Source organism: Etheostoma cragini, chromosome 13 (genome assembly GCF_013103735.1).
Source record: "Etheostoma cragini isolate CJK2018 chromosome 13, CSU_Ecrag_1.0, whole genome shotgun sequence".
Lineage (NCBI taxonomy): Eukaryota > Metazoa > Chordata > Actinopteri > Perciformes > Percidae > Etheostoma > Etheostoma cragini.
In genome coordinates this window covers 12,281,816-12,292,076 of record NC_048419.1, presented here as the reverse complement: position 1 = coordinate 12,292,076, position 10,261 = coordinate 12,281,816, and positions in this window count along the sequence as shown.

Sequence of the window (10,261 nt, the reverse complement as noted above, 5' to 3'; positions counted from 1 at the left end):
TGAACCCCACTGTGTCACTTCATCACTTCATGGTCACATCCATGATGGACACTGCCTCACACAAGAAAAAAAAGCAACTGCTGCAAGTTTAGGGGGGCTGCCATCATGCCCATAATGTATACATGTGTTGATGTAACTGATGTTTCTCAAAGAGATTAGATTAGATCCCACAGAGGGAAAATTTCTTTATTACAGCAGCAGCATTTTCTACAATAAGAGCAAAAACAAACAAATACACAAGTAAACACAAAACAAGCAAACAGCAGACACTGAGCAGAAGGTATGGCTGAATATAAGTGGCATCAAGTAAAAGTTTTGTGATGCAATGGTACAGAAAAACAATATTGCAGTGTAAGTGAGTGACGTTAAATTAAATTAAATTAAATATGAAAAGGAACTTATTTAACAATTCAAAACTGTAAAGGAGACAAACAATGATATCGCTACTACTACTTCTACTGAGGACATGGAAAATATCTAATAATTAAAACATCAAAAAAACGATGAGAAAAAAAAATAAGCTCAATAATGTTTGATGATACTGTAGTAAAGCAAGAACAAAATCCTGGAACAGAGAAAGACAAACTGTGGAATCCACGATATAATCAAAATACAGATGACGGGGCTCCATTGAAGTGGCATGGTGCCTTTAATCTGCGATTAAAGTTGATTGAGGGCAGACATGAGCAATGCTATCTTGAAGAATCATGCACGTGGACCTTGGCTCTCTTGTACATGTGACCCTGCAGCTGCTGGACAGCAGGCTGCCATTCACATATGGAAGTGACATGTCATCGGTGCCCTCTAGATGTCATCAACTGTCAAAATATGTTTAGAGCTCTGTAGCGCAGCGTTCTTTAACGTTTTTTAAGCCAAGGACCCCTTAACTTAGAAAGAGACGGAGCGGGGGCTCCATACTACATACATTGTACAAAAGGAAGTTGCATAATATTATGTATCTATTAATGTGTAAGGTGGCCTAAGGCCTTTATACATACATTTTTGCATTCAATATTAAGCTATTAAAATTTGCTTATAATTGGCATCTATAGGATGAACATTATCTGTGGATGGATATCTAAGTGACTACAAAACCTTATTGACCAGTAAGCCTATCAAAAGTGGTGGGGATTTACATTTGCTAACAATACGTTAGATTCATGTTGAGACTTTTCAATTGTTGAAAAAACTTTGAAAACAATTTACAATAATGTTGAGGGCCCTCTGCATTGACTCTGAGGACCCCCTAGGGGTCCCAGACCCCCGTTATACCATTTAAACTAAAGATATCTTTAGGTTTTGACAAAAGCTTTTGTTAAAAAATACCATACTGATAACATACTAAGCATGTCTTTTTTTAGAATATGTCCTTTTTAGATAAAAAATACTGTGTCTTGTTTAACTTTATCCTTTCATACACTTAAATGTTTTCCTCTGCTTTTTCCGTACTCAGCCAGTCACTGTTTTCTGTCATTAGAGGATGCGTGATTCATAGGAGTTTCTCTTTTCAAGATAAAATATACTGAACATTTTCAGACAGCAGAGATGGCATGTACTCATGAATGTGAATACAACATAACATTAGAGTGGATGTTTCGGTGAACGTTTTCAGTAGCGGTGTTGTGCAGTGAAGCATTCACAATGAAGCTGGTTAAACTTTTACCTGGCTGGTTAATTAGTCTGTGTTTCAAGTGTTAGGAAGGATGTAAAGTGGAATCACACAGAAACAGTTCACTGCACCCCAAACACTGTTACAGGATTAACAACTCAGCGAAGGCCGTCTGACATGGCAGAGACACATGGACTAATGATCATGCTGCTTATTATCTTAGAGAAATTGTTACTGACAAACTCAAAAGGTATTGTAACACGCAGCATCTCTTCCTACAATTCACAGAGGAGTGATTTATCCGCGGCAAAGGAAATTAAATAGATAGGATGCTTTGAATAGATTGCTGTGTATGCTGTTTTTGTTCAGTATTTTCGAAAAAAATGCTAAACTGTTTGGGTTCAATGCCTGATTTGAGATTTATTTTGGAATTATCATTGGCAGCTATTTTTATGCTATCAATTTACATAATTATTAATGTTGTAAATGCAAGACAGGCCACAGTAAGAGCACTGCATAAATATACACTAGATTTAATTAATATGTCAAGAAGTTGGTGTAATGTATTGTCAGTATGTGTTAAAGAATGAAACCGGGATTTGTAATTACAGCTGTTGCAGACAACATTAGTTTGCATTGATTTCCACAGCTGCACTGTGTTCTCAGCCCACATTACCCAGCTGTAACAGCTGCACACATCTGGGGGACTGAGCAATAACTTGGGGTAAAGTGTGAATAATGAAAAACCATTTGCAACAAAAAGCTCATGTAGTTATTGGACCATAAAACACAGAGGACAGAAACTCTTTTGTAAGAATTTTGCATTTCTTTTCATGCTGTTGTGAAATATCAGACACAGAACCACAATTAAATGGTGCAAAAAGTCGAGAATTACAAATTTTGCCACACTGTTGTTGTTTTTGTCGTCGCCGCAGTAGCAGATGTGTCTTTGAGGTCAAATGAAAAAATAGGGAAAGCATGAGCAGTGCAGCAGCGGTGACCTGATCACAAACAAAATATTAATACTCTATATGTATATTTATATGTATATATTCTTAGATTTCAGAGTTGGACAGTTGTTTTTCTAAAGTGTTTGTGAAGTCTGCAGACTACAGACTTTTAAACATTGCAAATCCAAAACACCACAGATGTGGCTGGAAAAGCCTACAAAATATGCCCACAAGAATGTGTATTTATTAAGGAATTTGATGGTTACTCTTCTTGTTTTTGTTATACTGTAGAGAATAAACTTAAAAGACAAATTCTGAAACACGAAATTAAAACATGCATTGTACATTTCTTAAAATACAGAATTTTAGATAAAGATATAGATAACAGTATTGTCCATTAGATTTGCAGAAAATTGAAATTTGGCACTGACATACAGAACAAGACAAGGCACCATAAAAAAAAACAGTACGTAGCAATTGTGCATCTTAAAATCAAGTGACAAGTGTGGTTCTTGTAGCAAGACAGTAGAAACAACAGAAATAAACACAGATAAGCATAAATAAAAACAGAAATAAATAGTAAGAGGTAAAAACCTAAAATAGAACAGAACAGAATGGTAAGAAAGAGAATTTGGAGACAAATGACATGATAAAGTAACAGTGGTGTGATGAACAACAGAGTTGACAGGTCGCTGTAGCGTGGAAAAACCACACGGATGTGGTTAAGAAATGGAACTTAAGTGTTTTTCTGTAATAATATAACAGAATATAGAAATGTAAACTAATATTGCACAATGCACTGAACATTACATACATGAATAAATGGACCGTACATTAAGTGTTTCACAGTAAAAATGACTAAACTGGAACAGATGTAGCAATACATTTATTTTGATCAGCAGAACTCTAAACTGTTAAGTTAGAATTACAAGTGTGTAAACAATGCATTGCTCTTGAATCTTAACAGTAGCTTTATCCTCTCTAAGTCTTGTTACCAGATGCCAACGTCACCTGCATCATCCCTGACGACTGCATCCTGCCCTGTAGCTTCAGACCCACCGGCACTGTGGTGATCCACTGGTACAAGCTGCAAATCCCTGTTCACAGCTACTACTACAACAAGGACCAGTTTGGACTCCAGAACAAGCACTTCAGCGGAAGGACTTGCTTGTTCAACTCCCAAATCCCTCACGGCAATGCCTCCCTGCTCCTGAGGAGGGTCAAAGTTCAAGACAAGGGCAGATACAAATGCTACACGAGCACACGGAAGGGCAACCAGGAAATCTTTATCAACCTAGAGGTGAAAGGTGAGTAGAATTTGACAGAATTGCAGTGTTAATAATTTTGCCAATTTCACTACTCTTCCGTGTTGTTATGGCTTTTTTTCTTTGATCTCAAACTGATGAATTGAGTACTGATAAAGCTTTGAGTGGTAAAGCGTCTCCATTCATAAATTACACTCAGGGACGTGACAACAAGGTGGAACATTACACATTCTTTTTTTCCCACACTACTGCCCAGCAGAAAGGCTCTTAGCTGTGTCTTAACCCTTGTGTTGTCTTCCCATCAAAATTAAAAATCAACACTTTTTTGCGGCTTCTAATCAATGTTTTTGTCCCTTTTTCATCACTTTTAACGCTTTTTTTCCAAGGTTTAACACTTTTTCTGACATTTTCAACACTACGTGACACTAACTCATTAAGTTTAGTTTTACAGTCATTTTTGGCATTTATGGTCAACAAACCTTATTAATTGAAGGTAATGTAGTTTAAGTTAAAAAAGCAGAAATTAGGAATTGTTTTGACTAAAATTAAAGGAATGTATGTTGATAGATAATCACAGACTGGAATATGTCAACTGTTACTCAATACTATTTCAATACCACTTCAATTTGTTTTTCAAATGCTGTAAAATTGAACAAGACACCCTGAAATTAATGAAAGTAGAGATTTGTACTTGCCAAATAGCGATGTGTGGATTCAATCATGTTACTTTGGTTAGTTAAAAAAAACATTGATGTGGGAAAGTGGGTCAATTTGACCCGAGGACATCATGAGGGTTGATGGTAAAGCAGATGGAAAGCAGACAACAACAATTAATGGTGGATTGTCATGTTATCATACAGAGAAGTTATACACTTACACACGGTTAGCTGTTCAAACCGTTTTAGAGAGGTGTCGATTCAACTTTACTGTTATTTTAGAAGATGTAGTCTGTGGTGCTTTTGAATTACATTGCAATTGAGTGTATTTTTAAGAAAAGAAGGACATTTTGTTAATTGTTTGAATGTTCTGGCATTTTACTAATTTTTTTATTTATTTGTATTTTAGTCTTTTCAATGTTTTCATGGTTTTATCTTTTTGTACTATTGTCTCTTGGGTGTTCTTTGTACTTTGTAACTTGTTTTTGAAAAGTGCTTTACAAATAAGGATTATTATTATTATTATATTGTTATTAATGAAGATAACTGTAAAAGAGCATTGATGCATTAAAGAAAAGATTTATAGAATTTTTGCATTTTAGCAGGATTTCTAACAAATCCTGAGAGGAGACTAATGCTGAAAACATCCACAGAACAATGGTGTATAAAAGGGTCAGTTTGTGACCTGAACACTGCAATCTAACAGTCCAGTTTTCACTTTAAAACCTTCCATTGTGTGTTAACAACAAATGGATGGATACAGTCAGCAAGAGTTAGGCTGTGTTAGCCATCTGCCCAAATATGACCTACAGCATAGCAAGTGGACCAGGGCTTTGGAGTGCAGCAGAAAGCCCCATCTGTAGGAGATTTGTCTGACAGAGCAGCTAAAGGGCAAGCACTGTAAGGTACATGAGTGAGAGAACAACATCTTGCAACACGTGACGTTTCTGGCACCCTATTCACTTCAAAACATACAAGAATATGAGAATCACACTTCCAAAGTTGTTATAACCAGTAGCCAGTGCCACAAATGTGACCATATCCCCATCAAACAGTGTTAACACATTGTCTTTTCTGCTTTTCTCCCAGCGCTCATCCAGTCAGTGACCATGGAGATGACTGATGAGATGGTCACCTGCTCCTCTCACAGCATCTACCCCATCCCTCAGGTGACATGGGCCACAGATCCCCCCTCTGACCAGGAAGCACTACAAAATTCAACCATCAAATTGATAGACCACAAGGGTCTGCTCACTGTGGAGAGCACACTGAGGATTCTGGGTAATTTCTCCAATTACACCTACATCTGCTCTTTCATAGCGGCTGACAAGACCCAGGTGTGGACTGCCTCTCGGAAAAACAGAGGTGCGTTTTGGTTACATAATAATGTAGTTTAATAAAAAGGATGATTTCTGACAAATAACAGCAATGATCTTTCAGAGGGTATGACACAGGAAGAGGGTCACGCGCTGACCATCCCATGCATCGCCCCACACAGTCTTCAAAATTTCTCCCTCACCTGGACCTTCACCTCGTCCGCTGAGCCCACAGTTATCTTGAGATATGATTCAAAAACCAGACACACCTTTAACCTGTGGGAGGGTCAAGCTGAACTGGACCAGGACCAGCTTCTTCTGGGAGACGGAACTCTTCTGCTACACAAGCCAGACATTAAGGAGCACTCTGGGACATATACCTGCACCGTCTCAGGCCTGCAGAGCAGACACATCGTTCAAACCAAAGTAAACATCACTGTTGCATCAATGAGTGAGTATAAGAGTCTTCTGTTCTTTAAACTACGTGAATCCAAGACAGAAAATAGAAAAAAATGCATTAAAAGAAATGTGGCGTGTTTGCCCTGCAGGTGTGGACGAGCAGAGTGTGCAGAGGTCATGGTGGAGCACAGCTGCTTCTGCAGCTTTTTTCTTGTTCACTATTACTGTAGCTCTCCTTCAATGTGTAAGGCAAAGAGGTATGTAAGATATTTACTCTGTGATGTTCAACCCTTTGTGATGAAAGGTGAGTGAATGTATCAATTGTAGCTTAGAAGCATGTCTATGGTTCAAAGCTGTAAAGTAGGTATTTGATTATTTTATGGTAATACTATAAACAAGAAAGCATTTAGAGAGAACAAACCCCAACACATGCCAAAGCCGCATTATAATCCTTATGTAGAAAAGTTCTTAGTGCAGGAAGTAAAACTGCATCCTGATCCTGATCTGCATCAAAGCACACAGTTGCCTCTTGCCTCTATTGGGAAAATATTATAATTATATTTTTCTGGGCAGCTCGTATTTTGAGTTTGTTAGCAATTGCAAAATCACAATTTGCTGAAAATGATTTTTTACAATAATATGTTTGTGAGCGTAAGTCAAAATGTTTTACAAAAAACATAAAAACTGGAAGAAAGTGTCTTTATTTGGAAATGGGAGTGGCCTATGTTGACAAAAAGATTTTGGCTTTTACACCCCAGAATGCAGTGCAGATGAGTGCTTTGTAAATGGCCATGTTGTATTACTGTCTGCACCAAAAAACTCATCAGTTTTCAGGGTTGATGGCCAAACTTTTATTTACTAATCATCTAACAAACATCCTAATGGGTCCATTAACAACCTTATTGGTGGAAGTGATAATGTTGCAAATATAACAGCACAACCTTTTAATCGACTTACTGTAAGTATTGCTCAATGTTGTGAATATGTGATATCTCAGTGTCTTTCAGCTGTTGAATGACTCACTTAGATTTTTATCATACAGGTAAAGCAGTTGAGACCAGAAGTGCCTCACATGGATCCAATGGAGCTGGTTTTGCTGAAGGTGGGCTTCACAAACATCTAAGTGCCACAGCTTCATACATAATTGGACAACATGGAGTTGAAAGTAACAGACCACAACTTCAGTTTGAAGCACAGGACAAACTGGCAGGCAGTACGCCAAACACAGCAGACGACTTTACTGTGGCTTTACCACCAAGTACGAATATAGAACAAGAAGAAAAACCTGTGGGACCACCTGTGGAGGGAAATGATGGGCAGCATCCAGTAGTATGGAAAGGGATGGAAACACTGAGGCTGGGCTTCATATAGCATGAACTTCAAGTAACTCACAGTGGAGGATAATGCAAGTATAAACTACCTCCAACAAACCTCCAGATCAAACATGTGATTCTGTAAAATCCCCCACTACTGTAAGAGCATGTACCTCGCCTGTCTTCATCAGTGTACAGTACCTGTGTCACATACAGTGAAAAACGGTTATTGCCATTGAGTGTAAGCTTACTGCATTTGAAATAAAAACTTATAGAAACTTATTGCACCACTCCAATTTAACTTGTGTCGTACCTTTTGTCGGTGATAAACAGAAAGCAATGTACAGATTCACTTTCTGCCGTTTGACATCTTAATCATGCATAGTTGGCAAGAATGGTTAATGACAAGTAGAGCAACATAGGTTGCAGAAGTAGCTAAACATGATGCTTTGTTTCAGAGTGCACAAATATGTATGTCTCCAAGGAGTTCTTTCCCAATAACTTCAGCCGTTATCTTCTCCTGGAGGAGGAGTGATGATATCACCATGTGCAGCAGCATGCAGAAAAGCAGCAGCTACCAGTCCAAGCTTTCCTGTATCTTACACTACCATTACCTTCACACCCTTCAAAATGACTCATTTGGGAAGACGGAACCAGCCAATGGAGGAACTTGCTTGCATGCCAAAAGTTAAATAGCCCACAAGAAAACTACAAAAGGTCTTTGTTGACGGACTGCAGTCTGATTTTGACTACGAGCAAATTGCCACTAAAGATAGGGACATGAATACATTGTCTTTTGTCTACAAACATGACACTGCCCAAAGATGTCCGGACCACCGCCTACATTACACCACAGCCACATAATTATTGGCTCAGTGGCATAACAAACACTCAAACATCTTGTTTTGTGGTTTCAAATGGGTATTAAGCCAATTTTCTATTTAAACTAAATCTGATCCTCCAGATAAACCCTGCCACTACCTTTGATGTGGGTTATCTTCACTATTGGCCCACATCCTGATAATTTTCTTCATGATATGGACTGCCAGTCTCAAAATGTCTTTGGGACTGTCAGTAAGTTAATAAAAATCTTTCAATTGAAACAGGTGTGTGAAGGTTGAGATGGGGGTTAAACATATAGATTAAGTAGCCAAAACCAGGTGAGAAACATAGTTATATAGACAGAACAAAATGAAGGATGAGTCAACAAGGCCATACGTAACTACATTTAACACCCAAAATTACCCAATGACTTTGGCCTCTTGTGATTGGGTGAGACACTGGAGACTTTTCACGCTGTGACTTAGACCTTCCGACAATTACCAGAGTTGATCATGCGCCCACTCCCACAATCTGACACCACTTTTTCTTCCATCGTTCCTCCTCTACCCTTTGCTTTTTTCCAGGAACTTCACTCAAAATCCTTAGATTCCCTCTACACATGGTTTCAGTCTATAATAAAAAACAAACAACTGCAAATGCACTAATTTGCAGCAAATGGGCTGTTGGTGTGGTTGCTTAAAAATCTTACCTTTTTGAAAACTTTCTTTGGACAGGAAGTGGAGTAACATTACAGCACTCTATGACCATTGAATCTCTCTGTTGGCAACACATTTAAAGTGACCCACCTTTCAAATGAGAGCCTCCTGGGATTTTTGTGTCATTTTATTTCCCTGGAATTATAGAGAGAGAGATAGAGAGAGAGATAGATAGAGAGAGAGAGAGAGAGAGAGAGAGAGAGAAAAAGCAAGAGGCAGACATACTTGTGTGTGTGTGTGTGCACATATGTATGTTTTTATGACAAAGACCCCGTCTCTGCGTCTGGAAGTAATCATCTTGTCCAGGCTGCACTCCGCAGCCCCCTCCCTATGATGTAATTGGAGTTTTTGTGCATGATGGTTTAAGAATTTCAGTGGGATTTAGGGGATTTTTCCAAAGTAAAGTTTCATTCATTCTACTACCTGAACTTTATGCTCTTCATTTAAATCGCTTGTTTTATACCTGCATGCTGTTTGAATCAGTTTGTATAAGAAACAATCTCTTAGTGTAGATCAAATAATGATGGGAGTATTTGGTTTGTTTCATGTTGCAGTGTGGGTAATGTCTCCGACTGTTAGGGGTTTTGACTCTTTGCAGGCCCATACAGGGGGGAGTGAGGTTGGCTCTGTTTCAAACACAGCGAAGGGGCCTCCTCCTGCCTCCACATACTGCTGAAACAACAATCTGAGAGTTGACTTTATTTATTTTGTACAACGTTGAGCATTAATGCCTACTTTTGGCTTTGTGTGAGAACCAGGAATAGTTTATATTTTTGCAACAAACTGGATCGACAGCAAGGAAACTGTTGCCATTACAAATATAATGTTAAATGTAGAGTGCAAAGTCTATGATAATTGACTCTGATACATGACAAATACAGGTTAGCAGTAACTCACTCAAACCAGTTTCTTCATGCTGGAATATGATAGAATGATATTATGATGTTGCAGCTTATTGATCATTGTGAGGTCAGAGGTCTAAATCAACTGCAGAGAGAAAAATGAAATCTGTGCTAGAGGGTATCAAACATATTGATTCATTTGAAGATACCTATAATTAGAGCTAACAGCTTTAATACTTCCTAATTTCCTTCCTTCTTGCCTTTTGTGTCTTTCTCGAGATGACAGCAATCCCCTATCTAACCAGGGAGAGGCAGCAGCAGCCCCTGATGGCAAAAAGTAAACACCCCCCCTACTGGGGAGGAGAGTCTGAGC